The sequence below is a fragment of the Lolium rigidum genome, chromosome 4, assembly GCF_022539505.1.
Source record: "Lolium rigidum isolate FL_2022 chromosome 4, APGP_CSIRO_Lrig_0.1, whole genome shotgun sequence".
NCBI lineage: Eukaryota > Viridiplantae > Streptophyta > Magnoliopsida > Poales > Poaceae > Lolium > Lolium rigidum.
In genome coordinates this window covers 241,521,342-241,542,078 of record NC_061511.1, presented here as the reverse complement: position 1 = coordinate 241,542,078, position 20,737 = coordinate 241,521,342, and positions in this window count along the sequence as shown.

The following is a 20,737-nucleotide window of genomic DNA, read 5'->3' as shown; positions in this document are numbered from 1 at the left end:
AAGGCGGGAAGTATTGGGCGAGGATCAAGGCCGAGTTCGATGAGCGCAAGCTCATCAACGGCGACTACCGGAAAGTGACAATGAAGAGGAGCCAGAAGGCAATGTCGACGCGATGGGCCATCATCCGAGGCGTCGGTGAACTCCTTCCATGGGTACCATCACGACTTAGAGACCGGAGGCGACAGCGGCGCCGACGTCGGCAAACCGGTACGACTCGTTTCTTCCATAATCCGTAGCGCCCACATTGTGTTCGATGAAATGACTCTGCTTCCTTTGGTTAGTTTGATCGGGCCATGGAATTGTACGCCAAGTACTCGGAAGGTCACAAGTCTTTCGCGCTGATGCATTGCTATGGCAAGCTCAAAGGGAACGAGAAATGGCGGCTGACGCGCTTGCCGCTGTCCAAGGGGAAGGACGCCATTGATCTGGACGCGCCGCTGGCAACGTCGGCGGGGCGTCCCTATCGGCAACAAGGCTGCCAAGGCCGCCTTGGCCGACGCTGCGTCGTCTGAGAAGACGCAGGCGTCGATCACGAAATGCCTCGCCGACGTCTCCTCGACCTTTATCTCCCGCGACAAGAAGGCCGACGAAAGGTGGGCGGAGCTGCTCAAGAGGCAAGAGGAGAAGCCGGAGCTCAAGAAACGCAGGGACGACATGTCCCTGCTCGAGAACGTCGACAGAGGGAATGTCTCCCCGGACGCGAGCGGCGCACAACTTCTTCAAAGGCCGGATCCTCGATGACATCGAAGCCAAAATGGCGGCGGCGGACGCGGCGGCCCCGGCAGCGGCATCGGCATTGGCGGCAGCGGCAGCGCAGCAAGAGCAGGCCGACGCGTCTTCTCTGCTACACCTGCGTCGGCCTCCGCGTCGGCGACGGAGCGGACGCACCATGCACAGGAACAGGCAGATCGCGACGAGGTCGTCGTGCTCGACGGGCCTGCGTCGACTCAGGACACGACGCCGTCGACCAACCCCTTCTTCTAATTTGCATGCACCACCGGTCTGTAATATGATCGCGCGCCCAGATACTTTGATCGATCGCCGCTACTCTGATCGCGACGAACCGGCGGGAACGATCTCTTTTGAATGCATCTATTTGAATTTCTGATTGGGGGCGGCGTTTGGGGGACGCGGCTGGGGAGCGACGTCCCCAAACGCGGCACGAACAAAACACGTCCCCCAAACGCTCGATCCGGCGCGGTTTGGGGGACGGTTTGGGGGACGCGACTGGAGATGCTCTAAGCAATCTACACCCGGAAAACCTGCCATCAATCTGACCCCTTTTTCGCGTCTCGCGGGCATTGACACTAACGTAGCCAGCAGACCGGACAGGTGGTTTGCAGGTAGTGTAGCTAATTAGAGCTTGAGAGGTGCTAGCTAATCCACATCCAGATTGAATCTATATGATGGATCCAATGACAACTACATCGAGGTATTGCCACCGGGTACCAACATTATATTTACTTCTTTTTGGTTGTAAGCGGGGTTGCAACTGTGCTTTTTTTTTTAGTTGTAATCGTTGTTGCAATTGAGCTTTTTTTCCCAGTTACAGTTAAGGTTGTAACTGGAATTTTTTTCCAGTTGCAAGGTTGCAACTGAGCTTTTTATTTTCAGTTGCAACCGAGCATTTTTCCCACTTGCAATTGAGGTTGTAATTGGGATATTTTTTCCAGTTGCAAGTGTGATTGCAATTGAGATTTTTTTTCCAATTACAAGCGTAGTTGCATTGAGCTTTTTTCCCAATTGCAACCGAGGTTGCGACTGAGGTTTTTTCGAGTTGCAAGGCGGGTTGCAAGTGAGATTTTTCTAAGTTACACGCAAGGTTACAACTAAGATTCTTTAGTTCCCAGCAAGATTGCATCTGAGATTTTTTTTGTTGCAAATAGGGTTGCAACATTGCAATAAAAAAAGTCCTGATAACAAGTGAGGTTGCAACTGAGTTTATTTTCCAGTTACAACTGAGATATTTTTAAAATTGCGAATATGGTTGCAACTGAGATTTTCTCCAATTGCAAATGAAATTGCAATTAGTAAGATTTTTCATTTGTAAAATGATCCAACTGAGATTTTTATAGTTATAAGTATACTTGCAACTGCTATTTTCTGTTTTATCTAGTTACAAGTTGACTCCAATTGCACATTGTGTAGAGATGGGTCGATTCCAAATGAGTTCTGCCGTCGTAGGTTGCAGCTATTTTTTTTAAAAAAATAGCAGAACCGTTTTCTAATCTTTTAGAAGCTACGCTAATTTCAAATGATGAGCAAAGAATCGTTGATGGGCACTACTGAATGATATCAATCTAAGGGAGTACACTGACACGCTACCTCGTTGTCCACTAGCATAGCGTCTGGCTAGTAATGCATGCATGCAACGTTTTTCCCGGAGTATAACCAGTTGCTAGTTGCTGGCTATAAGTAAGATGCTATGTCATCTATAATAAATACTATTTTATTAATACATAATCTACCTTTTAGTCTTACATTGTACCTAGCAGCGCGTGATAGAGTTGGCTCTTGCATTAGAGGGCACTTACCTTCTCTCTTTTCTTCTTTCCCCTCTAACTAAGCATAAGTATTATATTTGAATCTTTGTAGCATGCCGAGTAAAACTTATTGTATTTGCTCTTAGGCGCGTCTACGCGGTAACTTAAGCTGATTGGGAACGAGCTTCGTTTTCAGCTAGTGAGCCTTCGATGGGCCCGTAGTTTATTTCTTGAGGAGTGATTGTTGGCTTGTTGCCCAAGTTGTTTGACACTCATGTTTGCCTCATGTGTTAATCATGTAAAACAGTTTGTTTAGTGAGGCCTCTGATTTGGAGTCTGAACAAATGTAGATGGGTATTTTTTTTGCGGGGTCAATGTAGATGGGTACTTAAACGACTTTAGGTCAACCTGTTTGGAGCCGAATCAACTGCAGCCCTATAAATTACTTAGCTTTTCTTTTCATAGAAAGGTAAATAGCTCCGGATACGCGGGTAGGAAGATTTTTCGTACCTCAGTAGTTCTGTGTGGCTAATTAAACACACACACGTATACGTCTTGACTCAGGCTGAGCCATGAATCTATGATACGCGTCGATCGACACGTACGTGTATGGTGAACACGGTTTCCAGCCTTCCTCTCCGGCCCTCTCTTCATATAAGGCCCGGCGTCGCAATTTTTTTCGATAAGGGCGCTTTATTACACCGGCAAGGCAAATAGAAGAGTTGTCAGCTACGTTGCCCTGTTCTTCATCTGCCCAAGACCAACCACGAGTAACCTGTGCCCTGTATAGCCTGAAGGGGGAGAGGAGATGGCCATGAGGCCGAAGGCGAGGCTGCTCTGCGCTCTGCTGCTGGTGCTGCTCTGCGTGGCGTCGCAGTTCCAAGGAGGGTCGAGTGCCGGAGCGCCCGCAGCCGGCGGCGGCGGCGGTGGTGCGAGGGGTGGAGGCGGCAGCAGCGGTGGAGGCAGTCCCGCGAGAGGGGGCAGCAGCGGTGGAGGCAGTCCCGCGAGAGGGGGCATCGGTGGAGGCGGTTACATGCCAGGGTACGTGCCAGGGGCCAACGGCGGAGGGAGCGGCAGTACATCGAGGTCGGACGGACGCCGTGCCACGGGAGAGCCGGGTGTCCGCGTCGTCTGGGTTGCCGGCGCCGCCTCCGCACTCGCGGCCGCGCTGCTCGTTCGGTGATTCTGACTTCTGAACGTACCTGCACAAGCGTGTTCTCGGCAGACCAGTGAATTATGGGTGAAATACGGAATGTTAGCGATCTTAGCACTAGTAGTGTTCATATATCCTGGATGGTTTGATGTAGCTATATATATCCTTGACGATGGATTATAGCGATCCAGGTTTGATGAGTTAACTATTGATTAGTAGTGGTGGTAGAACACTATGCTTGTGTAACTATCGGTAGGTATCAATAATACTCTACAAGTACATGTTTGTAAAAAAGCTCTACAAGTACTCCAGGGTGTAGAGCTATACTCTTATGATTGTTGCTTTGTTGCGAAAATTTAATCATATTTTCTGCTCGCTCATGTAACGCAATGAAAGAAGGAAATACTATGAGTTTGAGTCGCTGTCTGCCACTAGCAAAACTTCTAATCTTGGGGAAGCCATCTCTGCTCTCGACCGTCCATACTAAAAAAAACGGCTACTACATTTGTATTTCTTACGTAAAAAAAGGAAAATATGCATATCGATACTAGTATGAAAGAAATGTCTGTCTAGTTTCTTCTTCAATATTGTCAGCCTTACGGAACATATGCTCAAGAAATCGGTACGCGTAAGTGCTGGCTAGTATGGAGTTCTTGTCAGCCTTACGGAACACTGGATGCTTGCTGTGTAACTATCCGGTCGGTATCTATAAATCTACAATATTCTACAAGTACTACATGTTTTGTAAAACGCTCTACAAGTACTCCAGGGTGTAGCTCTACTCTTGTGATTGTTATTTTGTTGCGAAAAGTTAATCAAATAATTATATTTTCTGCTTGTTTGTGTCACGCAATGAAAGAAGGAATATGAGTTTTAGTTCATTGTCTACCCCAGTAGCAAAACTTCCAGTCTTGGGAAGCCATCTCTGCGCTCAACCGCCCATACTAAAAACAAAACGGCTACTATGTTTGCATTTCTTACGTGAAAGAACAGGAAAATATGCATATCAACACCACTATGACAGAAATGTCTGCCTAGTTTCTTCTTCAATAATGCTAGCCTTATGGAAAATGCTCAACAAATCGGTACGCGTAAATGCTGTCTAGGATGGAGTTGTTGGTCCGCTTCGGTCGGCCAGCGGATGCTAAAATGGCTATCTAGCAATTTTTTTCCGTTTGGGTCAGGGATGGGGAAAGCCCCACATGACCGACGCATGTTGCCCTCCTCTGGCCTTGCCTCAACAAGAATCAAGTGTTCAAGAATTGCACCATTCAGGAAAAAGATTCTAGAGTTTATGGCGAAGCAATAGAAGTATATTATCATTCATAACTATAGTAGGATCCAAAGGCTCATCATCGGATATAGATTTATATTTGCTCATGTTTTTCCAATTATCATCCATAATGAAGTGGTGTGCATTCATAATATTAGTTCTCTGGAGATTTAAAAATCACTATTATTGGTCTATGTATTTCATATGTTTGTACTATCAATTGTATTCGCATTATTGTGTCTATTAAACTAAGCCAGTAGTGATGCTTATAATTACAAAAATATTCGGAGACGATTTAAGAATCTACTCACATGTGTTCACTCGTTAGCATAACATTGAGAATACTATGTATTTGTAGTATTACAGGTCACATAATGTGACATGTGAACTACTTTCTTGATCATTCTCGACACATTAAGGATGACGCCCTCACATTTGTGAGGGCCACCATGCTAATTGTATCCAAAGAAACATGAGTGCAAATGTTTTGTTGAAACATCGATTCTCTGTTTCGTCAAATCTTTGTCACTCAATATTTCTGATATTTAGCAAATGTTTGTTCCAAAATTTTATATGAAACCTCATTTGTTTTGTTTTTGCTATTCTCTTCATCTTACTGCATTCTATCCCAATATTGTACTTGCACACTATATTATTTTTAGTTTTTAGTATTTTGCATAAACTTATGCACCCCCTCTAGTCGTCAGTTCTCGACCTTTCAACCATATTTCTTTTAGTGACTAAGTTTACACTCTAGATATTACGGTAACATGCTTACCTAATTATACACTAGAAATGTCTATTATGATAGTTGTTGCATAGTACGTGTTACAGATCTTTGCTATAAATACATATACACTATATAGATTATACAACTAGCAAATGATGATTCAAGAATGAACTATTGTTATGAAATACGGTTTACACTTATGAGATCACAAGAGTTTCAGTGATACATTGTAATCATATACCAATACCTAATGGTGAAGTTATTGCATTCTATTTTGCCTAAAGCGATAGTTACTTATCCGCATTGAAAAACCATGGAGATACAAGCGGCCGGTGAAAGGAGAAAGGGTTCTCGCTTACTGACATTTTATTGTCCAATCAATTAAAGAAGAGGTCGGTTATTATGTAAGGTCCGAATAGTGGAGTGAACTGAACATCCCACTAGAATAGCGAGCAGAAGTGAATTAGGCACAATACTATATGTCAATTGGGAATAATTCAGTAAGTAATATATTAGAATCATATACCAAATAACACTACCGCTAATTTTGGCAACATTGCTAGATATTTGCTAAAGTATGTCATTTATGTAACCGAAAAATATATAAAACTATACCATGCTACAAGTAAGCTCTATATAACTATTAAATTTTAGTATAAATTATATCTATTTCAATTAACCCCCAGTCCAAATATTGAATGGATCTGTGTGCTTGAACGTTGTTGTTCGGTGGGTCTGGACATGGGTGTTCATGTAGGTGTCCGGCTATCATGAACATATTAGTGCATGCACTATCCTGCAAGGCTAGTTGATGGAAGACATCATGTGTAGTGGACTTAACACATGCGACCATGCTTGCAAATTGTAGTTTCATGGATGTGGTAGATGAGTCACAACATGATCTTATACTAGCAAAATGTAATTATCATTTGCCACGGAGAAACAAGAAGATGCTTCAGACAATGTAAAGCAAAATCAATATTATTGTTACATTGTTGCTCGACGTATTTGAAAAAAAAAACTAGTCATTAAGATAATTACAATAACATGTTATATTTATATATCCATTTTGTGGGAATTTTGTACTAAGGATGTTAATTTTTTCCTATACATTTTGGTCATATTTGATAAAATTTGACTTCAACTAAGACTAAAACACGAACTAGATAAAAAGGGAAGGAGTAATCAAGCAAGCTAAGAGGCTAAGGGAGGAACACTTTTCTTTTTCAGTTCTCTCTCCTTCAACTCAACAGAATCTTACGTGGCAGCTCTAAAAGAGGACTCACGTCACCCCATTATACACGCACTAAAACCGGTCTGAATCAGTGGCGGAGCCACCCTTTGGCTGCGTAGTCATTTGACTACACAGTTTATTGGAAATACAAGCTTAAAATGCGTTAAAATTAATTAAAAATTTATAGAAATATATGTATTTGACTACACAACTTTAACATGACTACACATGGTTAATGTTCTGGCTCCGCCACTGGTCTGAATGCGCCCGAGACCATGAAACCGGAGCTATAGTTAAGCCTGACCACTTGGTAAGGGAGCTAAGTAAACATAAATGCAAGCAAGCGCGGTGCGGAAAGAAAAGGGTTGACTGGAAGGCTCGCTGAACATATCCGATCGATCGGAGAGACGGAGACCAGTCCCGTAGTGTTGGGCTCCCTAGTTAGCTGGTGCGCTGAGATGTGGGGTAGCTTGAGCCTTCTTGGTACAAAATCGCTTCAGTAGGAGAAGTGCTACTCCGACGATCACGACAACGATTGCGACGGCAACTAGGACCACGACGGCAAGATGATCTTTCATCTTCCTCCTGCAAACAGAAATACAAATACAATCGTCACGTCCTCATTTGCTTTCTTCTACCACTACGATAGAGATCACAAATACTATAGGGAGAGATAACACAGCTTCATGAATCGTAAGCGAACTCACGAATCATCCTCCTTTTTCCACTGGTAGAATGGGTGCGGAAATCTCGAGCTGCAGGTAGCATTTGTAGCGGAACGCGGCGACCACGCCTGCCGACTGAACGTGGTCCTTCTCGTGCCGTCGTTCCCGGTCTCGGAGGAAATCCAGCATGTCCTGCGCCGAGTAGTGAACTACTGATGAGATCTTCTCATCATCTCATCAGTAGTTCACTACTGAAGTTGCTGTTCGTACGCAGCCATGCAAATCGCTGTAGGCGTCGATCGACACGTCTAGCGTTAGATAGGAAAGCCCCGTACGTAGGTAGCACGAAGCCACGAACACGCTTTAGCCCTAATTGCGAAAAAGCAGCGGTCGCCGTTTCCCGGCCGCCTCCTTCCCTCCCTTTACTCCGTTCATATAAGGCGGGCGCGCGATCGCCGCACCGGGAAAGCGCAGAGATCGAAGGAGAGCGATAGGAGGGATATAGTGCACGTACACATCTGCGCATCGACGCCCGCGCGTGTAGCCAGGAAAAGAAGACGTCCATGAAAGGCAAGGCGAGGCTGCTCTGCGCGCTTCTGCTTGTGCTGCTCTGCGTTGCGGCCCACCTCCAGGGCGTGTGGTGCCTTGGCGGAGGTGGCGGCCACGGCGGCGGTGGCGGGATGGGTGGTGGCTATGGCGGCAGTGGCGGTTTCGGGAGAGGTGGCGGCAACGGCGACGGTGAAGAAGGCGGCAGCGGTGGAGGCGGTTCCGGGAGAGGGGGCGGCGGCGGGGTTTTCCGTGGTCGCACTCGCACGGGAACGGGCGCAGCGCCACGGCTGAACCTCGTGGCCGCGGCGTCTGGAGGCTTTCCGGTGCTGCCACAAGTGTAAGAGTCTATTTCAGCTGAAACTCTGTGTTTGTATTCATCCTCAAGAGGGGTTACATATAGGAGATTACATGCAGAGAGAGAGGGAGAGAATACAGGGAGCGATCCAGGTAGTGCGGATCGTGCACAACGTGCAAGACGTGATAAGGATGGAGCCAGAAGACTCGGTCTAAGTGTGATCGTTATCACATGTCTAACATCCCCCGCAGTCGAGTAAATGACAAAAAACTACCACAATTGTGCCGGTCGTGACACGGAACTACCAAATGGACAGCGTTTGTCACATGACTACCAGTTTTGGGGCATGTTCGTGACGAAGAGCACTGATTTTTCAATTGACGCGGCTTAATCCAGTTTCTGACAGTCGGGACCCACTGTCAGGTCCTACGTGGCAAAAGCAGATGACTTTTTCCGCTAATTTTACAGAAAACCCCTATCTCCTTTTCCTAAAAAGCAATCAAGTACCAATGTACTTCTTCCTCATCGTCTTTGGGAGGCTGCCTCGGATGGCCAGCGCTCGCCAGCAACCGCGTACGAGAATCTCCGCCGGCCAGCGCTCGCCGGCAAGCGCACATGAGCTCTCCGACGGCCAGCGCTCTCTGTGCTCCAGCAGTGGCGGCAGCGAGGGCAAGCGGCGGCGGCGGGGACGACGAGCAGCGGGCGGCGCCTCTGTCCCCGCGTGCGGCAGGCCATCTCTAGCTCCTCTTCGGCCCCCTCCTCACCCCACGGCCTCCGCCGTCCTCTCCTTCTCCCTCTGACTCCCTCCAACATCGTCTCCTTCTCCCGCACGCGGTGCTGCCCCGGCGCCGGCGGCCGCCGTTATCCGCCAGCTAGCGCTTACAGAGGCAGCGGGGAAAAGGGGGAGGGGCGAGCGGGGCTGCAGCGGGCGCCGTCGGGCAGAGCTCTTCTAGCCGTCGAACCGGCGGCGGTTGTGAAGGATTGGGTGGCGGCGCTGCATCCCAGGTAGGAGGGAGCTGGATGACTGTGGACTGGACGGCGGCGCTGGCATCCCGGCGACGGCGTGCATCGGCGCACCGGCGGCGGTGTATCGGCGCACCGGCGGCAGGCCGACGCGCGTGGCGGCACGGCAGATCGGCGAGCGCGACGGCGCACATACGCGTGGCGGGCATGCGCGCGACGCGTGGGGTGGGCATGCGCACGGCGAGCGGCGGCGGGCATACGCGTGGCGCGCGGCGGACAAGCGAGCACGCGCACGGGAGGCATGCGCGCGGCCGCGGCGCGCCGGCATACGAGGCGAGCTGGCGAGCGGCGGCAGGCATGCGCGAGGCGCACAGCTGCGGACATGCACACGGCCGGCAGGCAAGCACGCGTGCGGCGGACAGGCGAGCAGCCGCATGCGCCTGGCGGCCATGCGTGCATGCGCGGCAGCAGATTGAGGATTTCTATTTTCTAGGTTTATCTTTCTTTATTTTTTATGTGAGGAACTGGACCTGGTGTGACATAAAATATATTCTAAGGTTATATTTGTAAACTGGAACTATCAGTTAGGTTTTTATCTGCCACGTAGTCCTGACAGATGGGGCCAAATAGTCAGAAAACGGTTTAACACGCGTAAATAGCAAAATCAGTGCTCTTCGTCACGAACATGCCCCAAAACTGGTAGTCATGTGACAAACGCTGTCCATTTGGTAGTTCCGTGTCACGACCGGCACAATTGTGGTAGTTTTTTGTCATTTACTCCCCCGCAGTCACATCGGCAGCAGAGCGAACGGTGAGGCTGGCACGAAAATCGTTGAAGACGGCAGTTGGGAGGCCCTTTGTGAAGATGTCGGCGAACTGCGATGTCGTTGGAACGTGTAGAACCCGGAACTGGCCGAGGGCGACTCTGTCCCGCACGAAATGAATGTCGATCTCAATGTGCTTTGTGCGCTTGTGATGTACAGGGTTAGCCGACATATAGACAGCAGAGACGTTATCACAATAAACAATAGTTGATCGATAGATAGGTCTATGTAGTTCATGCATTACCTGTCGAAGCCAACAGCTCTCTGCAACAACATGGGCAACAGCTCGGTATTCTGCCTCAGCACTGGAACGGTGAAGCCGGACCGATCGGAGGTGGGGTGGCATACTGCACCGGCGCGAACATGCTGAAGGCGTGCGGGCGGGGGCCGACGACGCCGTGGCCGCCGAAGGCTTGGGGCGGCGCGTAGACGGGGACGACGCCGGTCAGTGGCGGACGAGGCGCAGGGTTGGCGACGGGGGTGTAGCCCGTGTGCTTGTCCGTGCGCTTGCGCTTCTGCTTGCCCTGGGCAGGAGAGGGCGAGCCCTGGCCGCCGCTGCCGTAGGGCGCGCCGTAGGAGCCCTGACCGCCGTGGGAGCCCTGGCCGCCGTGGGGTCCGGCGGTGTAGAAGACGGTGGAGGTGGGCTGCTCAGTGGCGGCCCGAGGCCCACCGAGACGATCCTCGTCGAGCTGCACCGTCGACTGGGCGGCGGCGAACGTCGGCACGGTGGTCCGCTCTTCCAGGAGCTGCCGCGCGGTTTTGTGACGGCCGTCAAGGCCGCGCAGGAAGTAGACGACGAGATCTTCATCGTCCAGGGTCTTGCCGATGTCGCGCAGGCCGTGAGCGATGCGCTGGAGACTGGAGGCGTACGTGGCGACGGACTTGGTGCCCTGACGCAGATCATGGAGTTCGGAGAGCAGCTTCACCTTGCGCGACCGGACGTTGCTGGTGAACATGTTCTCGATGGTGGACCAGAGGGCAAACGCGGTGGCCTTGGGGTCCATGATCAGTTGCTTGAACTCCGGCGTGCAGGTGTTGTAGATCCACAGCTTGACGACGAACTGGGTGCGGCGCCACTCGTGGTCGTCGTTGTGATCGTCGAAGTCGGCGGCGATGTGATCCTCGATGCCGTGAAGCCCCATGGTGAGCTCCATGTCCTGCCGCCACATGGAGTAGTTGACGCCGGCGAGGTCGAGCTTGTGGTGGACGTAGAAGCCGATGTTGAGACCGGCGAGGTAGTTGACGCGGGCCTCTGGGGACATGGTGGAGAGGTTAGGGAGGGAGACGGGGTTAGAGGAGAGAGAGGAAGAGGTTTGAGAGGCGGCCGGCGACGAGGCGCCGGTCATGGCGGAAGCGTAGGTAGGATCGTTATCCTGATACCATGTAAGAGTCTATTTCAGCTGAAACTCTGTGTTTGTATTCATCCTCAAGAGGGGTTACATATAGGAGATTACATGCAGAGAGAGAGGGAGAGAATACAGGGAGCGATCCAGGTAGTGCGGATCGTGCACAACGTGCAAGACGTGATAAGGATGGAGCCAGAAGACTCGGTCTAAGTGTGATCGTTATCACATGTCTAACAACAACCTTCACGGCCCCGATCCTCGTGCGGTGGCTCTGACAGTATGATCGTACGTACTTCCGCAAGGGTAAATCTCGTTATTACGAGTGTTTTACTACTACTAATTTAGCAGATATGTGCTGAATCACTGCAGTGGATCGTTAGTTGTAATCCAAGTTACTATAATTTGACGATTGACTTGTGATATAGTAGAATCACTCATCGCTCATCGCTGGACGTGCATGTGTACTTGTGAGTGTATAATATATATGCTAGTACTAGTATATTGCTCCATACCAGCTTCAGATCGACTAAATCTCGTGCCTTTGTTTTGATTTTAGTATTAATCAAGTTCCAACTACTTCCGAATGATTATTTCTGTATGGTTGTGGCACGCAATAAAGGGAGATGAGATCGAGTAACTGATGTTTGGTACTGCCTACAAGAGTACTCGAAACCTTTTACTCCTACATGTAGTGCAGTATTGCTAATTTGCTAGCTTCAACGCTCCACGGTTATGTTCAAAAAAAAAAAAACGCTCCACGGTTCACAGGAAGAGCATGCAGCAACATGTATGAGTATTCTACAAACTAAGCTTACCAAAGATCAGGTTCAACAATGAATCTACGATACCTACAACCAGAGAACGTATCAACTAAAGTTGGTCTTCAAAATCATTCTTCCATGCTAACGAAGTGACCTTTTCTTTTTGCTCTTTTGTTCATTAATACAACTACAGGAATTTAGAGCAACTATTAAAATTCACTGTTCAAAAACTAGGCCAAATCAGCGATTAATAGGCCGATTAATCGCTACTAGAGGCTTGACTGTGTCGATTACCTCTAATCGCTTATATTAATCCTTTAAGCCGATTAATTGCTTGGACAGCCTGATTACTAGGAATGTTCCCTATTAATTAGTCCACGTTGGTTAAAACAGTTGCAAAATTTTAAACGCAGATCGCCCGTCCAGCCGCTACCTCGCCCAAATCAAGTAGGTTTGTGAAGATTCAACTCAATTCTCGCCTCCAGGATCTCGATCCCAGTCGTCGTTGAACAATTTCTTATCGTTGCCGACCAGACCTTGGATACAAGATCCCGACTGCCTTGAGGAGCTTGTCGAAGAGCTCCAGGACGCCTTCAAAAAGGGTAGGTGGTTCAGGTGCAAAAGGGGATGTACCCTGGATAGGTGGTGGGAGAAGAGAAACTTCAGAGGGCAAAGTAGGAGAAGCAAAACGAAGGAACATGATGGCGGCTGGTGGCTCATTTGTCGCTCATAACTTAGAAGTTACGTCACAAAGGAGAAACGTACATGTTTTAATGGAATTTATGGATCTAGAAAAGTAGGGAAGGCATATAGAGACCCATATACTATATTTTTCTTTCTTATATAGAAGTGTTTTGGGTGCTAATTTGTGTAGGTTGCATCGATTAATAGCCGACCGATTAAATCAGTTAATCATCCAATTTTCGATTATTCACTACTCCCAGGGTGACCGAACAGTTAACGATTACCGATTATTTTACCATTGTTAAATCCTTAACTTTCAGAACTATTAAAATAAAGAAAAGAATACTTTAGAAGATTTGCTAAATCTCCTTCTATCACTGGTATCTTAAACATACACTCCCAAACAAACCCTCTAGTCCCTTTATATTTCGAGAAAGGAGAACACAGTATACATTGTTGGCACGAACAGTTCATCGTCCCACTCATGCGACACCACCCCGCATCCGCCTCCTAAGGCCACTAGGCCCCCCAACCCCATGTCGTTGCCACCTCCTCTCTTCTCGGGGAGGGGGCTGGATCAACGCAACTCCACCTCCTTTGGGGTTTGTCCCGCCGTGTTGCCTCACACTCCCCACGCTGGTCATCGCCTCTTCTTCATGCCCCGTTGATGTCGGTATTACCCTTCGGGTAACTAGTATTACGCTACCTCCTACGGACCAACCAGGGGCCCATGAAGATCATCCACCGACCAAGGTGGGCCATTATGCCGGTTTCAAAGAAGGATTCTTGAAGAACAAGACAAGAAGACGAAGAAACAAGGAAAGTTTAGATATAGAACTCTTTGTAACCTAGTCGTACCCGGACAGACCTCTCGAGACCTAGCTCACAATATAAGGGTCAGAGGAGAGGGTTTGCCGAGGGACACACAATCAACTTAGCCATAACCATCGTAAGTCTAGAGCTAGGTCATACGAAATCTTAGCTTCTCGACGAGTTCATAGTCAAAGCCTTCGGCTACCCCATTGTAACCCGATATTCTCGATAATCAAGATCAGTCAAGCAGGAAGTAAGGGGTTTTACCTCATCGAGGGCCCCGGACCTGGGTAAATCTCTCTCCCCGTTTATTTGGTATCTGATGTCTCGTGTCAGCCTGCAGGATTCTGTCAACCCTAAGCCCCAAAAGTTGGGCATTGCCGAGGAGTACCCTCGACACCCGTGTTCAACAAAGTATCGAGCACCTTCAACTCAATTGAATGGGAGGAGCTCGAGGCCTCCTTCGACGCTGAAGAGGACGAGGACTCCAAGATGACAATGGCTATTAAACCATTTTAGAGGTTTTGGTTTCAGGGGATCACCTGGATCTTCTCTTAGGACCAGATTTCCTTTTCTGAAATGGTGATGTGACCTGGTCATTGCATAACTTAGAATTGTAGCCCTTTCCCTTTGGTAGGTGAGTTGATTTGGATTTTCGTAGCTCTTGCTAGGTCTTGGCCTCTCAATGTTACACATGTTAGTGTGTGGATTTTTTTTGAAAACAACTCCATACATGGTCCCTTGTGCAACAAACGAAACATAAGGTTCTTTTTTGGTGGCATGTATGAAAGTCATGTGGGACCAAGGAAGTTCTAACCCAACATAGATGACGGTGTAGGTGTGGTCTTCCGACTTGGTCTCTAGTACCTTAGTTTGTCTTGATAATGTTGTTTGGTTATCTCTATGTAATACTTAGTTTTGGATGTTGGTATGTATCCATCTTATTTTGTAGATCCCGAGTGTGAATTCTATACACTTGTATCGCTTGAGTCAACAAAAACTTCCTTCAAAAGAAAAATACTAGCCATAGTTTCTCATTTAATGTGGTTTTTATTTCCTTCGGGCAACACCAATGATTCATCAACACAAATAACAGTATAACACCAATTAATAACGTAAAAAATATTCAATCAAATCCAAATATTTATTGGTTCCACAAATTTCATAAATGTGTACATTGATATCATATTGATAATCTCATGCCTATCAGACCATATCGATACTGGAATTTCACAAGTACAATACACATCTCAAATTTTTGGATATGCACATTACTCCCTCCGTTTCAATCTATAATGCCTATAGATTTTCTGCATTTGTTTCATAATATAAGAGTAGATCTGTGTTTATTTGCAAAGAACCCTTTCCACCGATCAGCTGAATGGAGGGATCGGGAGATTTTCTTTAACGGCAGAGAGATTTCCGAGATTCTGTTTTGACTTTCATTATTTCTCTCCTATTTCTGAGATTGTGGTTGGACTCGTTAGGGGGTTTTGTGTTAAAAAAATGACTTGCGCTAATTACCGTGCAGAAAATCTATAGGCATTATATATTGAAACGGAGGGAGTATAATTTATTGAGATTCACATTTGAGATAGATCTTCTGAACCTTAGCATATGTCCCTCATCAGGTAGTTGATTAAGAAAGTATTGGCATGTGACATTTGTTTTGTAATATATACCTTATATTATGTTGGTCAAATTTCCGAACTAGAAATACACGCATGACTTATAAACCGGGAGGGAGTAGGTGTTATTGAAGTGGCCTAATAAATTCGGCGCATAGATGTTCTAGTCGACACCATATTTAGGTAAACACTCCACATTTTTTTTTTGTATTCCATTCATATTTTTGGCTTATATTCGTTGTTGCATATCAGAAAAGAAAAGGGTGATCCGATGCTTAGAATGATTGGACCGTCACGATTAGAGCAGGTTCACCCGGACGGGCTCTTCCAACTTGAGCAGCCATCGAAATGGCCGAAAGGAGAGAATATAGCCGCTAGTATATTAGAGTTTGAATCTGGCATTCGCTCATCCACAGGTGTCTCGCTTTATATGCGATCGAGCATACCTAGCTAGCTTGTAGGCAATATACATCCTCCCAACGAAACCTACCAAAGATCAGATTGGGGAGTGTTATCTAGTGGAACTAGATGATTCTCCGCGCGTTGCTGCGGAACATACGTTAAAATTTAAGTTATTAGATTTAAGGAGATGTGTTTTAAACATAGAAGAAAAGAAGAAAAGGTGTGTTAATAATTTAGACGAAAAGAGTCATGATGGTCCTTTGGTAAAAATTGCAGTAAACAAAAGAAATTGATCATCGTTATCATGCTTGAATTAAATAGAGAACAATGTATATTAACAAATGGGAGAACATAGTAGCCTTGAGCATTTGAGAATGTGAATGGAGCAACCACAAGACAGCTCATAAAATAGGACGCTCAATAAATGAACAAACATGCACTACGCAGTTCTGAAAACCTTAGAAAAGCTCCTCCGCAAAAAGAAGACAAAACCAATTCTTTTCTCTGTTGAACAGCTCGAAAATAAGAGAAACTCTTGAGGAAAAAGAGAATAAAGAACCTATTCCAACTCGAGGAGGAAGTGCAACAAAGATCATAAACTGGTTATCAAAGATGAGCGAAAAGGCCCGAGCTGCGTAAACTAAATGCCGGTTATTAAAAACAGATTAGCACATTATTAGACTAAATGACACGTAAGTGCCAATATTTCAGTTAACACCAGTTAGAATCACTATAGGTCTTCTGAAAGTGCTCCGAAAGAACTGAGAGATGCATTGAAGTCCTTGCAAACTAATGCCCTGCATCTACATGAAACATACATGTATTGTTATGGTTATCACCGTATGAAAATATAAATAAGTGCTTTTCTTCCAAGGAAAAGCTACAAAATTTATTTCAGGAAGATTGAGCTGTCAAGTATGGATCACTGTTAAAGCCTTGAAAGTTAACACAACACAAATCAGAATATTCTAAACTGAGTCATGTCCCATGTTTCATGATTCTTTAGAGAAGAGATTGGTGGCATACCTTGAAAAAGACCCACTGGCGGTTGTACCAATGCACAGTGCTTCACATAATGAAAGAGTTTTTTGTGAAAGGCCAGCACCTTCTGTTTGTTGCTTCAAAGTCTCCTACACAGAAGTGAATGGATGTGAAGCAGAAGGAGAAGGAGAACAATGGAAAAGGATATGGAAGTGTAGTAGGAAAATGAAATTGCATGCAGTTTGATGCATAGGGAAAGAACTATGTCGATAAATATACTAACACTCGAAAATATTAGCAAAACCAATTAACTGACAGGAAATGCAAGAATGAATGCCGATTTGATCTTTCGAACTGACGATAGAACCTGGCAAATACAAAATCCGGTTTTGTAGTCTCCTTAGCATCCTCAAACTGGCCAAACTCGAGCTTCATAACCATAAAATAAATCCAGGTGTTGCCCAGTGATAAATCGTCTCCATTTCTCTGGGGAGTTTTAGGACATTGAAACAGAAAATAAACCTTCTCATCCATAGGTGAAGACAAATTCAACGAAAGTACCTGTTATCACCAGAATTTGACCAGATCAGAGGTGGGCCGCGATTGGAGATGGGCTTGAAGAATATATATAGAAGAAATACATGAATCGGCCTTGTGTACCAAGTTTGGGCTAATTGCCCGTGTATCTGTAACATGGTAGGATACGTGTCGATCAGAAGTTAGAGTTTAACCCGTGCACGGTTAGGTGCACGCCTGAATTAGAAAGTCCCCTGGACTATAAATATGTACCTAGGGTTTATGAAATAAACAACCAACGTTCAACACAAACCAATCTCGGCGCATCGCCAACTCCCCGTCTCGAGGGTTTCTTCCGGGTAAGCACCATGCTGCCTAGATCGCATCTTGCGATCTAGGCAGCACACGTTTATTCGTCTTCCGGGCGTTGCTCGTATCGAAGCCTTTTTGATGGCGAGCAACGTAGTTATCATAGATGTTTTAGGGTTAGCATTGTTCTTCGTATCATATGCTATCGTCGTGCAACCCTTAGGCATCTAGCCGCCCTTACGCCTGTCACGGGTGTAAGGGCGGCACCCCGCTTGATCATTGTTTAGTAGATCCGATCCGTTATGATTGCTCCTTGTTCTTCAAGGATTAGTTTAATATCTGCATTGTTAGGCCTTACAAAGGGTTGGAGGATCCAGCGGCGTGTAGGGTGTCGTTTGCTAGCCCTAGACAGGACGTTCCGAGGATCAACCTCGTGTTGGTTTTTAGGCCCTGTCTAGGATCAGCTTACGATCACCGTGCGCGGTCGCGAGGCCCAATCACGAGTAGGACGTTCCGATTGTGCGGTGAAAACCCCAAATCGTAGTAGGTCGCTTCAGGTTTATCTTGATCAAGCAGGACCACCATCTGATCGTACACCTCGTACGCATCATGGGTGGATCGGCTCTTTGAGCCGATTCACAGGACAACCCGAGAGCCGATCGAGGCTCGTATTTAACGTTTACGTGTATGCCATGCAGGAAACTAAGCGAGGCATCATCCAACACCTTCCCGACCAGGTATAGGTCAGGTGGCACGCCCTTGCGTCGGCATCGGACGTGTGTGCGGAAGGCTTTGCGGGCCGTCGCTCGGAGGGACCAGGGCCAGCCGCAGTCCCGGGAGATTCCCGGCTCTACGGTGTTGCCCGTCGCTGCCCGCCGGTGGGTTTCGACCGCAACACATTCCGGCACGCCCGGTGGGACAATCTTCGACATCCACCGCATCGCCATCTACATCCGAGATGGCGGAAGGCACTCCGGTCAAGTACGAGGATCTGACTGAAGAGCTCAAAAAGAAGCATGACGAGATCAAAGCAGTCCTCGAAGCCGACCTCATCGGCTCTTTCCACAGAACCCGCTCCCATGGCATCAGGTGGAAAGGGTTCTCACCTGAAGGCGCGCTTGATGGAGTGGACCTGTCCTCCCCGTCAGAAGAACGCACCAGGTCGCTGCGTCGAGAGATCAACTTCATGGTGGCTCATTCGCTGCACCGCCACTCTGAGAGCCTGGTGAACACTTTGGAGCGTGTCGCTTTGCGCGTGATCCAGAAATCATGAGCCATCGGTATTCTCCGTCAGGACCGGCTCTGGGGACTTACCAAGGAGAGATGCCACTCCAGTCCCGTCCGCTGCTGCCGTTCGCGTTGGCAGCACCAGAGGTGCCGATTTCACCGGCATCCGCCGTTAACATGGTGGAGCGCACTTACCCTGGAGGGTGCCAGCCAAGATTCTCGTTCGACATAAACATGATAGGGCTCGGGCACCACCCCGGTAAGGACAGAGACGAGGGCAGCTGCTCTCACGGCCGAAGACCGAGGAGGAAGTTGTTCCACGCGATCGGCCCCGACACCTCCAAAAAATCCTGGTTACAATCAAGATGAAGGCCGATTCCAGGCGTTCGGCCCGCATTACCCGTACTCACACGCTCTCCCTGTATTTGGTGTCGACCTCACAGGGGACGGAAAGCTAGGATATGGGTTTACATCGGCTGACGAACTAGAGGAAGTCGACATCGTTCCTGGGGATAAGCCGCGACCAACCTTTATCAGCAAGAAGTTAGATCCACATCTTAGGGGTCAGATGATAGCTCTGCTAAAAGAATACCCAGATTTCTTTGCATGGGATTACACAGAGATGCCTGGGTTGGACAGGAGCATCATTGAACATCGACTTCCCCTTAAGAAAGGGTTTCGGCCGTTCCAACAACGAGCACGTCAGATGAAGGCCGAAATCTTGGAAGAGGTCAAGAAAGAGATCGAGAAGATGTTGGCCGCCGGGTTCATCAGGCCATGCAGGTATGCTGAATGGATCTCCAGTATCGTTCCTGTAGAAAAGAAAGACGGCCGGTGGCGTGTGGCCATCGATTTCCGAGATCTTAACAGAGACACTCCAAAAGATGAGTATCCGATGCCTGTGGCAGAAACATTGATCAATGCAGCTGCTGGCCACAAGGTGTTAAGTTTCATGGATGGCAACGCCGGCTATAACCAGATCTTCATGGCTCCGGAAGATATACACAAGACCGCATTCGAGTGCCGGGGGCAGTAGGCTTGTTTGAATATGTGGTCATGACCTTTGGGTTGAAGAATGCTGGTGCAACGTATCAAAGAGCCATGAATTATATATTTCACGATCTGATCGGCAAGTTGGTGGAAATCTACATCGATGACGTGGTAGTCAAGTCTGTCTCCATGGAGGGACACTTGGGTGATTTGCGACGCATCCTAGACCGAACTCGGAAGTTCGGACTGAGAATGAATCCAAAGAAGTGTGCCTTTGGTGTGACGGCCGCTCAGTTCCTAGGATTTCTGGTTCATGAACGAGGAATTGAGATCGGCCTGAAAAGTCAGGAGGCAGTGCGTACCATGCAGCCGCCCACCATGAAGAAAGAGCTCCAACGTCTTATCGGCAAGATCAACTTCGTCCGTCGATTCATCTCTAACCTGTCAGGACGAATCGAGCCGTTCATGGCGCTGGTGAAGATTAAATCTGATGACGAGTTTCACTGGGGGCGAACGGCGGCAGAGCGTTTGACGAGATTAAGCGGTATCTGACAACGCCGCCTGTGCTAGTCCCACCCCAACAAGACAGGACGTTCTATATCTACTTGTCAGTAGCTGACACGTCCATCGCTTCGGTGGTGGTGCAACTTCATGAGGGTGTTGAAAAGGTCGTCTTCTACCTCAGCAGAAGGATGTTGGACGCGGAGACAAGGTATCCTGAGGTTGAGAAGCTTTGCCTTTGCCTGTTCTTCACCTTGCACCAAGCTCCACCACATCCTTTTGACGGCAGAGATCATCGTCATCTGCAAGTCGGACGTTGTCAAGCACATGCTGTCGGCCCCTGTTTTGAAAGGCCGGCTTGGTAAGTGGATGTTCGCGCTGACGGAGTTCGACCTTCGGTATCAGCCTGC